At 42.6% G+C, this 10430-nt stretch overlaps 1 pseudogene; it reads left to right on the top strand.

The window, feature by feature from the left end:
* The first annotated feature begins 4821 nt into the window (after positions 1–4821).
* LOC113250240 (ATP synthase F(0) complex subunit C2, mitochondrial-like) lies at positions 4822–6185 on the top strand (annotated as a pseudogene).
* The last annotated feature ends 4245 nt before the right edge of the window (positions 6186–10430 follow it).

The raw sequence follows: 10430 nt of genomic DNA on the forward strand, positions 1-10430 counted from the left end.
GGACCAGGTGGCCCACAAGGACCAGCTGGCCAACAAGGACCAGGTAGCCAACAAGGACCAGGTGGTCAAGGTCACCCAGGTGGCCCCAAAGGACCAGCTGGCCAACAGGGACCAGGTAGCCAACAAGGACCCGGTGGCCAAGGTGGGAGAGGTGGCCCACAAGGACCAGGTGGCCACGGTCCTCCAGGTGGCCAACAAGGACCAGGTGGCCCACAAGGACCAGCTGAACGACAAGGACCAGGTGGCCATGGTCGTCCAGGTGGCCCTGGTGGCCCTGGTGCCCAGAGAGACCAACAGGGAAGAGATGAGCAGCATGGTCAGCCTGGGGGCCAGTGACAAGGAAAAACAACGAAAGAGGACCCCCACTGATTCTCTAGGTATTAAGTGTATTCTTATTCCCTGATCTAGTGAATTTCTCCTTTTCAGTGCCCTCATGCTCTCTTCTTGTTTCTGTTCTCCGGTCTCATTTAAGCCTTGGCTTTAATCACTCCTAAAACTTCTTGTCCTTGTGGTGATTCTCCATGCATCAGCCTTACCCATAAAAAACTCACCTCCATTATCAGAGCCAGTGTTCCTTCCACCCTGATCTTTTCCTTCTTTTCTTTTCTTTTCTTTTCTTTTCTTTTCTTTCTTTTCTTTTCTTTTCTTTTCTTTTTTCTTCTCTTTTCTTTTCTTTTCTTTTCTTTTCGTCTTTCTTATTTTTTATTAAGAATGACTCCCTCATTCTTTTATTAGCCTACAGCCTTTCCAATTTGTATGTCCCCATGCCTTTCCTCTCCTCTCCTCTCTTCCCTTCTCTCTATTCTCTCCTGGCTCCTCCTCTCACATCTGCTGTTTCTTCTCACTCTCTTAACACGATGTTTTATAATGTCTTCTACTATCTACTAGTAGAAATACAGATGCACACCATGTCCAAGCCCAAATAATAATTCTGTCTGAAATTCTTCTCTTCGTTTAGAAATGCATAGAGATCAAGTGGTGACCATGGAGTTTTCAGTGGTGGAAACTTGGCCTTTCCTTTCTCCGACTTCAAATCATCAATAAAGTCATCAGCATTAAAGACCTGGCTCTTGTTTTCCTTCTAGGGCCATGGTTCCTAGTCGGGGGACAGGAAGGAGAGGTTGGGAGTTCCAAAGCCCTGAGTGGACTCCAAATATTGTGCATTGTGCGGCTTTACATAGCTCAGATTTTCATTATTTTGTGAGAGGCTAAACTGCCACCAATATTCCCAAGCAAAAGAAATTTGCATTCTTGAGACCAGTAAGGGAGTTGTCCAAGTTCTGATCACCAACATGCACACCCTCTTCTTAGCTTAAACACAGAGAACATTACCTTGTGAACTCCTTTGATTTCTGGTAGTCATTCAATGCATGCGTGTTATATTATGAGGTGAGGGTGTGTGGAAAAGGGAACACTGTGCGCTGTTGGTGGGAATGCAAACTGGTGCAGCCACTAGAAGCAAGCAAGAGTATGGACGTTCCTCAAAGACTGAACACTAGAGCGACAATACAGTGCAACAAGTTTACTTCTGGGTATTTCCCCAAAGAAAAGGAAAACGGTATTTTGATAAGACATATGCACCCGTCATGTTAACTGCAGCATTCTTTACCATAGCCAAGATATGGAGGCAGACTAAGTATGCATGGATACATGAATGGCTAAAGACGATGTGGTGTGTAGACACAATGGAACATTACTCGGTGATGAAAAGGAAGGAAATCTTGCCCTGTGCGACCACGCAGATGGATCTAGAGAGTATAGTGCTAAGGGAAAGAAGTCAGTCCGAGAAAGACAAATACCATGTGATTTGATACACCTGTGGGAGCTAAAACCAAAACAAATGAGCCAATGAAACAAAACAGACACGGACTCATAGGTACAGGGAAGTAACTATCCAGTGGTGTCGGAAGGCAGGAGGTGGGAGGATGTGCAAAATGAGATGAAAACGCAGGTGAAGAGGTACAAACACATATTTATAGAATCAATAAAATACGGGGATACTTCCTACACTCAAGGAACACAGGAATGCAGGTAGTAATACATAGCAACGTTCTATCGATAGATGGTAGCTGGCTTTTCCAGGTGATCCTTCAAAATGTGTATAAATGTTGAATCACTCCGTTGTATACCTGAAGCTCCTATAATATTATATGTCAACTAAGCTTCAATATTTTTCAAAAGAGAAATTTAACCAGAAAAGAAATAAAAATGAATCGGGAAAAGTAGGACACACGAATGTTCACGGGGAGAATGCCAAGTGACCATCGGGACAGAGACTGGGGTGATTTGGCAGAAGCTAAGGAACAACAAAGATTGTCAGCAAGCCAGGAGAAACTGGGTAAAAGACCTGGAAGCGATTTTTCCCGAGAGCCATCAGACAGCACCAACACCTTGTCCTTGGATTTCTCGTCTCCAGGGCTGGGAGGACATACACTTCTGTCCTTTAGGCCACTTGCTTTGTAGTACTTTGCTACAGCGACCCTATCCAACTAACCCAGTGAGAAAATCTACTTACCAGAATTTTTCAATGAAGGGAGATACTTGGACTAATGACAAGACACCTGTTCCAAACACCTCGGAAGCTTCTGAGTGGAGAACACCAGAAGGAGGTTGTACAGGGGAGCGCCCTCAGTCGGTGGCTAGAGGACCTGTGCTTCACCTCTTGTTTCTCTGAGAGTCCAAATTGGATAGTACCTGTGGACACTCACGCATATAAAGGCAGGCGGCCCCAAGAGGCTGACTAGAGCATTAGTTGAGGATAAAGAAGAAGGTTCTAGTGGACATGTGTATCAAGAATCTAAAAAGTTTGCTCTTAGCAGTAGCACGAATAAATAATTTACAGGTCAGGAGAACAGACACCATGGAAACATGTACAATTCTGTTTATTCTCACACACCCTGCCAGGGTCAGTTCTGAAATCCGACCTAGAGCTGACGTTCTCTTCAGAAGCCAAATTTATCTCTGGTTGCTGGCATTCTCAGGACCCTCTTAGACTTGGCATACAATTTCTGAAGGGGCGTGACTATCCTATAGATGGAGTTGGGTACATTTTACAATGTAAGATGTTTTAAGACGTATAAACCCGAGGCTGGAAATATTTGAAAGTGACTTGGGTGAGGACTCAAGAAAGAAGTAACACCTTTCTGTTTACCATCAAGCAGGGGAGGAGGCCCAGCTGTGATCTTTTCCCATTTTCCAACCTTTACTGAAAGCACAGGGGAAAAAAGAAATGTAAAAGGCAAACAGCAGCAGGCCTCCTAATAACACAAGGTACTAAAGATAATTGACAATAACTTACTAGATGATGGGTTGCTCTCATTTCAATCCAAATACTGGGCTACAAAGCTCACAGTGTTGTATGCAAATCAATACCCTATTGCATAATACAAGACTAGTGAATAGGCAGGGACATTTACAAGTGTCCCATTTAATGGCATGCTTTGTTTTCAGAAAGAGATCCCCAAACTTGGCTTTCCTAGTTAAAAGCTGCATGCCTAGCAGTATTATCTTCTGTTGAGAGCTCTACTCCCCAGTTCTTCACCCCTAATATCCTTCAGAAGAACTGTTTCCCAGCCCAGCAGAAAGAACTTCCAGTTTGCTCACATGACAATAAATCGAGGAGGTAGTCCCCACCTAAAACAAAACATTATGTTAAAAATTATACCCCGGTCTGAGGTATTTGCAAAGAAACGATCATGCGACTCCCACTCTCCAAAAATTTCTTGGTTGCCCACAGAATCGATCACAGATTCACTTTAACATTCACAACGTTCTTCATAATCTGGAATTAGCCCACAACTCCAGCTTTATCTTCTTATCTTCTCCTCAATCTCACTGGATCATTCCTGTTCCTAGACTGTTGAAAATACAATGCTACATGAATAGAATGAGCCATGCCTTCCACTCTGCTTTCTTCTTCACTGCTCTGTAGAGTCCAGGTCCCATGGCACCTCCTGTAGGACGCCCTCCTTCTCTCCCGTGCTCTGCACTTCCGTAATTCCTTCTTTTGATACTTTTCTGGTAGTGCTCATCATTATGACAAAGCTAAATCTTCCATTAGATCTTACATTCCTTAAGGACAGGAACAATGTTTCGTGTACCTTCACTTCCTCAGTGCCAAGAATAGTGCTATTTAAGGACAGTGGAAAAACAATGCCAACGTTGTTGTTTTGCATACTGTTGACTTTGGGGGTTTAATTATATGATTCTATCTGAACAGAGAAATGGTCCCTTAAGATGAATTTCTTCTGCCATACCAGGCAACACCTTTCTAGCAGTTTGAGAAGAGCCTTTTTTTCCAGTCCCTCTTCAAGGCATGTCACAGGAGGATTCTAGGACCCAGACAGTTTTGAAGGATAGAAGTGGGTATTTGCATACAAATTTTAATCACGTGTCATATTTTACGACACCAAAGTTAAATACAAAATCATCTTATGCTTTCCTAGATCCTTAGAAATCCTGATTCGATGTGGAGGAGAATGTCCCTCACACACAGTGATGATGGGCCTGAATGAGACTCACGATGGGTTACCTATACATAGTTTGTCTTCTGAAACAAAGTTAGATGGTTGGTCCCAAAGGAGGCAGAGAGACTACGGTGTTCACTAGTGTCTTCCCAGGGAGCCAAGAAGAAGACTGACCCCAAACAGGACCATGTACACCTCACTAGACAAGAACTGCTTTTAGCAGAAGCGAAACCTATGTGTATTTCGACCTCTTTGGCACCCAGTTAGTACCTGTCTTTGAGTGGCTTAAGACAGAAGCTTGGAGCTCTGTCTTCTCTGCACTCAGACCTGCTCTCCCACCCCACATCCCCTGGACATGTTGGCCTGTGCAAAGTTGGTCTGTACGGCCTTCTTGGTCAGGAGCACCTCAAGCTCTTGGGGTGATCACTTTCTGCATTGGTGCTAACCCCACCAGAGACACTGAGAGATGAGAGCCTCAGCTGCTTGGCAGCCCCATGTCCCCTGACCTCACTGAGTCCCAATCCCAGCTGCTGAACCATGGCCATTTCAAAGGACATTGACATAGCAGCCAAGTTCGGTGGGCCTAGTTCAGTGCCACGGTGGGGGCGGCTGACTCTTGGGCTATGCTTGGGGATGTGTTTGGGAGCCTCACCACTGGTTATGCCAGGAACCTGCCTCTGAAGCAAAGGCTCTTCTCCTACATCGTTCTGGACTTTACGCTTTCAGAGGCCAATGGGCTCTTTTGCCTTGTCTCTGGTGGCTTCTCTCATCCTCTGTGCCTTGGGAAGGAGTGGTCTCCACCTCCCGTGGGTCTTATTTCCAGGTCTCCTCTGGGCCGTATATTCCTTTTCCTATACCTCCCCCGGCAGCCTGAGGAATGTGGTTGGCTCAGGATTTCACAGAGGGCAGACAAATAAATACGGTATTAAGAAAATCAAACCTGGCCGATGTCCATTAGATGACAGTTTCTAGTGACCCAAATCTTAAGAAATGTCAGCACTGCATTCCGACAGAGGCTAAGCACATCTATCGCAATTTTTTCCTTAGAAGGAGGTATGTAACCACAGGGGTGTGTGTGGGCCCTCTGGAGTCACTGAAGGGTTTGTCCCACCTACATGTCCACTCTCCCTGGAAGATCACGGTGGCATTGTTGTTGCTCTGGTATTACCGTCCCGTCCTACGTGCTATTGACAAACTCTCAAAATAGCAAATTCTCTCTCTTTCCCCAGCTCACCATTAATCTGTCAACTGAGTGAATTCACTTTGGGGAGGACTGAATTTGGGGAAACGTGTACCATGGAAACCTGACAAGGTCGATCTTCAAAGGGATGTGGCTAAGTGTTGGCAGCTTGCGAAGTAATAGTGTTTTACTCTTAGAATTGCTTCTTAGAATTTTTTTTCTTACCTATTCCAAGAAGCACCTAACTGATGTGTGTCTCTGTCTCAGAATCCTAGGATTACCATTTTTCTTATTGCTGACTACAGATTCCTGCAGATCAGTACACGATGAATAGCACTCTGGCTGGCTTTGCTGCTCCATATGCTGATGAGAGTTCAGTGCTACAACAGACCATTCCAATGTACTCACGAATAAAAGGAGCCCGGGTTGCTGGCAGCCTCTCCCATCAGCCAGTTGCGGCCTACAGAGGACTTCCCGTCATGGAGTTCTCAGTGTTGCGAGCGTTCCCCTTACCAGAGCATTCCTTGTTGCCTCCGTGAACAAGATATCTTCAGGGATCTCCTGCAGAAAATAGATGGCAGTCTCTTGGGTCTTATGTCGTAATCCTTTCTGGCATTACCATCTCCCCTAAATTTCTGATCCTTTTTATTGCTATGTCAAGGGACTTGCAGGAAGTCTAACTTATATATGAGGCGAGCATTGTGTCCAACTTTCGTGGAGCTCTCCCGGTGGAATATTAGGGCAGGATTTATGTGCCCATGCCAGAATATGAGCCCTAAGTCATTATTTAAGGCCCTCAGCTCGATAACTTCTCCATACCCAGACTGAATATAGAGAACCTTTTGATCCATCACCCTCAAGACCCATTTCCAGCATCTGTTAGCAATATGTGTACGTATTAGCCTGTATCGTTTTGTTTTGTTTTGTTTTGTTTTGTTTTGTTTTGTTTTTTAGAATGGAACTTTTATCTACCTTAGTGGGCTGTGTTGAAACTTTGTCCTGAAGTAATAAGGAGTGGTAGGGCATTTCTTGTGGAGAAGCAATGTCACCCTCCTTCAAATTAATTGAATGATTTCAGGAGTGGGGAGGCTCTCAGAGCCTGCCCTTGTAGGTTGTAGGGGTTTGCTCTTTGTGGCCCTCTAGGTTCCAGGGAATCTGGTGGTTTCATAGTTTCATGTTCATCCACCTACATATGCCTCTGTCAGGTTTGAGGGTTCCACCTTGTAATGTCAGAGATAAAGATTGTGACATCTTTGCTCCAGCTGGTACTACACCTCTCCTATATTATTATGCTCCTCTCCACTGAATTGTTTCAGTTTGCATGCACCCACTGTATCATTCCACTTAAAAACAAAACCAACGATAGCACTAAAATTCTGCCTTGCTCCCATGCTCCATTCTCTACTCTCCTTAATAAAAATGCTCACGAAAAAATGATACACTCCCCATGTCTCTGCTTTCTCTTAATCCATTCCCTCCTTAACCTCTCCCACCGAATCTGACTTCTGCCCCTACACCTCACTAACATTGCTCTAGTGGGGTCATCTATTACATCTACGTTCCCAGTTCCAATGGTTATGTCGTTATATCAATTTTACTCTTTTCCTCAGCTGCATTGGAAAGCTGATCTCCCTGTCCACCTAACACAATGACATCTCTTATTTCCATTCTGCCAGACATTTCCTTGCCTTTTTTTTTTTTTTTTTACCTTCCTAAGAGCTCCTGCTTGTTTTCTTCTCCTGGGACTTCTTTGTATTTACCCTCTAACGATTTGAATATCTCAGGTTTCAGAACTGCTGTCACTTCTCTAGAACTTTTTTAGATCATCCCATTTATATGTCGATGACTTCCAAATGTTTACCTGTTATTTGCATCCTTTATGAAATATTCATCTACTCAGTTATCGATTAAACATTTCCACTTGGTTGTTTCATTGATCTCCTAAATATAATATGTTAATAAAAACCATAAGGAGTTTTATTTCTTGTTCTCCCGTCCCTCATCAACAGTTGCCACTCAATCGTACGTAGCAGTGTAGTCTCAATGGCTACAGTACGAAGGTTCCAAAAGGTTTTTGAATCTGCTTCTTCTTCCACTCCTTTCCGGTATCTAATGGAGTAATAGGACCTATCAGCTTTACCTAGACAATATGTGGAATTCACCCATTGAAAGATGTCCTAACTCTATTACCACCATCCAAATGTGAGCCACTATGATTTCTCTTCAGGTCCGCTTACTACACCATAACTTATTAGCTGGACACTTCATTGAGCTCCTCCCCATTCCAACAAATACTGTGTCCATTCTTCTTATAACCAAAGTAAACTTAAATCTATATATCAATCAATCAGAAAAATCTTTCCCTTAAGAAGTTAGCAGGGATCTTGTGCTTTCTCTGTATTCTCTCTCAGAGAGTGGAATGCAAAACTCTTGTCTTTTTAACACTTTGTAAACATTGTCTAGAGTTGGCTTAAGAAATTCCTCTTTCTATTAGTTCCTGAGAAACCTCTGAATTTCCAGTTTCTTTATGAATCTCGTGCTGCTAGCATCACAATATTCAATGGGGTCTGGGTCCTTCCACGCTATGTTTCTTTAAGATTTATTTCTTTATTTTAGACAGAGACAGAGAGAGAGCACATTAGCAAGTGGGAGCTGCTGAGGGAGAGAAAGAGGGAGAGAATCTCAAGGAGGCTCCCAGCTGAGCACAGAGCCCCACAAGGTGGCTTGATCCCATGACCCTGAGACCACGACCTGATCCGAAATCAAGAGTCATAGTCTTAACCACTGAGCCCCCCAGGCACTCCCACAGCATTTTTCTTCAAGCAGGACTCTCTTATTTGTAATAGGGAAGTCTAAGCAACCTTAGACTTCATTCAAATCTTCTGCTTTGAAAGTTGTATTTCTTCATCCCCAACAGGAGCCCCAAACCTGTTAACCCTCTATGACCATGTCTGTCACTGTTACTTCCTAGAAGTGCAATTCTTTAGGCCCATGAATCCTGTCCCCTAGAGGAGGCTTCTTTCTTGCCCCCAAGTTTACTACAGCTGGAGTATTACTCTTATCTTATGCTTTTAACTTTTTTAATTTGAGAAATATTTTGTATACAGTATAGACTATAGATCTTAATTGTAAAGTTTAATAAAATTTTACATACGAATATGCTTGTTTACTACCTCCCCAGTGAAGCTAAAGGACTTGTCCATTGAGTCTTGAATTAAGCTCTTGGTAGTTTGGAGGAAAGCCAGTGTCCCCAAGTCTAGGTAAGAAACAGTAGATCCCTTTCTGTAAGCTCTCGCCTTTCCCCTACCATGTTTTCTTCTAGCTTCTGACTTTTTCAGGCTTTGAGTAAATTGTACCACCTCAGGAGCAGCCAAAACTATTTCTGTTTCAATTCCTATCCCTAAGAAGTAGACTAGGTTTCTAGTGTTGTTTTTTTTCTTTTCTTTCCTTTTCTTTTCTTTCTTTTCTTTTCTTTCTTTTCTTTTCTTTTCTTTTTTCTTTTTTTCTTTTTGTTCCTTTCCTTTTCTTTTTTTTCCAGATAAGCCTCTATTTTTCTTTTCTCAAGGATATTTAACTTAATTATTTTAATTCCATTTCTATGATGGTTAATGAAGAATCACATCGTTTTGGAGAAAACTAGGTTTATTATGTCATAGGTACATTTATTGACATATATCAGAAACAATATTGTTTTATGAACACCACACAAGTGGTAGAAATCCGTTTAGAAAATACGTTTGATTATCCACGTGGATAAAGTGTGCTGTTCTTTCTCAAATATGCACACCACATGGTGCCCTTGGAGGAGGTGCATTTCAGGAGAGGGAACTTTGAGGATTCAGGTTTGAAATGGAAGAATCCCATCCTCACCAAGATTCCCATTCCTAAGGCCCCCAAAAGTTTTTTTCTTATTCTTAAGGGTTCTTTAGAATCAGTCTTAGAGACACAGGGTGTTAAGCCAGGCTGTTGATTTCCCCCTTCTTCTATTCCTGGTTTTATTTATTCCGTTTATAGTGCTTGTTTGTGAACTAAACAACCCTTAAAATTTTCTACAGTAAAACTCCAAAAACCATTTTATCCAAATCGTGTAAGATTCAGGGAGAGAACCACAGCTCCGTTATTGAAACTTTTCTTCAGAAACATGAGGTGGAGTGTGCCTGGCTGCCTCAGTCCAAACAGCGTGTGACTCTTGATCTGGGGGGTGAGTTTGAGCCCCACATTGGGTACAGGGATTACTTAAATAAATGAAGAAATGAATAAATAAACAAAAAAATGAACAACCGAAGTTAAACAAAAAGTGGGAGGTCGATAGTCTGAAATATCTGTTTGGAAAGCTGTGGGGATTTGTATAGGAAGAGTAGGAAGTTTAACAAACCACAAATCACTTGTCTTTTTTTTTTTTTTCTTTTTTTACTATAGTTGATCACCATGTGTCGTTGGACAATTCTGAGCTCAGTCTCCTTACCACATTAAATGGGGAACATTTCACGGAACTTTTGTGGTTTTTACAAGGCCTTAAGGAGAGAGCAGGGCCTTGCACATAGTAGCTGCTTAATATATGCTAGTTTCTTTTCTTTACTATTTTCCAGCTTATCTTATATTCGTTGTTAAGTAATTCAGGTACGCTTTACAACCAGAATAAGAGATAGATGCTTAGGGTTTTGAAATTGGACCACCTGAGTCCCACTAATCCTTCCCTGTGGGACCTGGGACACGTCTTACTGTTATTTTAAAATGAGAACAGAAATAGTACATATGACATTTTGGTAGGAATTGAATGAGGT

Source organism: Ursus arctos, unplaced genomic scaffold (assembly GCF_023065955.2).
Source record: "Ursus arctos isolate Adak ecotype North America unplaced genomic scaffold, UrsArc2.0 scaffold_26, whole genome shotgun sequence".
In the NCBI taxonomy this organism is placed as follows: Eukaryota; Metazoa; Chordata; class Mammalia; order Carnivora; family Ursidae; genus Ursus; species Ursus arctos.